This window comes from Penaeus vannamei, chromosome 14 (genome assembly GCF_042767895.1).
Source record: "Penaeus vannamei isolate JL-2024 chromosome 14, ASM4276789v1, whole genome shotgun sequence".
NCBI lineage: Eukaryota > Metazoa > Arthropoda > Malacostraca > Decapoda > Penaeidae > Penaeus > Penaeus vannamei.
Window position 1 is genome coordinate 25284904 of NC_091562.1, and position 2117 is coordinate 25287020.

General features: G+C 32.5%; 1 protein-coding gene across 1 annotated transcript in view; it reads left to right on the forward strand.

The window, feature by feature from the left end:
- The window catches only part of LOC138863961 (cell adhesion molecule 3-like), a 117011-nt gene that overhangs the window by 61696 nt on the left and 53198 nt on the right, over window positions 1-2117 (forward strand). The window lies entirely within an intron of this gene.

Genomic DNA, 2117 nt, shown 5'->3' on the forward strand with positions numbered 1-2117 from the left:
AATTAATTACTTATGTGTGTATATGTGCATGATTGTATGTGTGTGTGTGTGCATGTTTGTGTGTGTGTGTGTGTGTGTGCATGTTTGTGTGTGTGTGTGTGTGTGCATGTTTGTGTGTGTGTGTGTGTGTGTTAAAGTCTGTGTGTGTGTGCATGTTTGTTTGTGTGTGTGTGTGTGTGTGTGTGTGTGTGTGTGTGTGTGCATGTTTGTGTGTGTGTGTGTGTGTTAAAGTCTGTGTGTGTGCATGTTTGTGTGTGTGTGTGTGTGTGTGTGTGTGTGTGTGTGTGTGTGTGTGTGTGTGTGTGTGTGTGTGTGTGTGTGTGTGTGTGTGTGTGTGTGTATGTGTGAGCATGTTTGTGTGTGTGTGCGTATGAATGATTATGTGTGTGTCTATCTGTGTATAAGCGTCCATGTATATATCCACACACAGACGTATTCATATCTTCGCATGCATCCAAGCACAGGAGCTGACAACCAGAAAGCTCCAGGACAGAGGCAACGAAGTTTGTGTTCGGAGAGAGTTCTTGCCGATCGCACTGACGACCAACGGATCTCGAGAATGTCAGCGGCGTGGTAGTGAAGGTCGTGGAAGTGGAATGCTTCTGCAGGGAGGCCCGCGATAATAATGGTGATGATAATAATAATAATAATAATGATAATGATAATAATAATAATAATAATAATAATAATAATAATAATGATAATAGCATTTTTTAATGACGATAATGATGATAATAATAATGATAATATGATTATTATTGATATTGTTATCATTACCATTGCTATTGTTGTTGTTTTTATTTCTTTATCATTATCATTATTATCATTATTGTTGTTATCATTATCATCATCATCATTATTATTATTATTATTATTATTATTATTATTATTATTATTATTATTATTATTATTATTATTATTATCATTACTATTATTATTATTATTATCATTAATATTATTATTATTACTATTACCATTATTATTATCATTGGCATGATCATAATTATAAAAATAAAAATAATGAACAATAGTTCATGCAGAGGCGGCGGGCGGAGAGGGACGTCATTATTTTTATCATCATTATTATCATTAATAAGAATGATGGTAATGATAATAGTTATAACAGTAATAATGATTAGAGTAATAATAAAAGATTGTAGGAAAAATGATAGTGGTAATGATAACAAAAATTATGATAATGAAAATTGTTAGTTATTGACAACTCTCCTACAACGACTACTGCTACTTAAACAACTGTCACTACTAACAGTTATGATAATAGCTTGATAATAATGGTAAAAGTAATACTAACAAAAGTATTAATGATAGTGATGGTAAAACAGCAACAACAATAATAATAATGACACCGATAATAAAACAATAGTAATGATGATAATAATAATAATAGTAATAATAACATTAATGATGATAAAGGGTAATAATAATGATATTAATGATATTGATAAAAATTATATGAATAATAACAACAATAACAATCATGTAGATAATACTGATAATAATGATATTGATAATAAGAAATGATATATACTATCAATGATAATAATGACAATGATAATACTGATGATAATAATGGCGAAAATAATTACAACAATAACAACAAAAAGAGTAACCTAAATTGCATAAGAAAGTGTACGTATGATACTCGCTGTGTGTGTGTGTGTGTTTGTGTGTGTGTGTTTGTGTGTGTGTGTGTGTGTGTGTGTGTGTGTGTGTGTGTGTGTGTGTGTGTGTGTGTGTGTGTGTGTGTGTGTGTGTGTGTGTGTCTGTACATGTGTGTGCGTGGGTGTGTGCTTGCATGCGCGCCCGTGAGTGTTCGAATACTCTGAAGTTCCTAAATTGCATTGGCGACGAAGCTGCAGGAGTTACAGTAACTTGCTTCTTCTAGAGTTGTTCAAATTGCAAATGTAAAGTAATTTTATTTCTGTTTTACGTAATCCGATTTGACATCAAACGCATATCAACATTGCCTTCACGCACACACATACATACGCGCTGGCAAACATTAACACATATATACGTGTAAACATACATACGCACACATCTACATACACGCACAAACAAAATTATATACTTTACGAAGTAGTCTATCAGTCTCA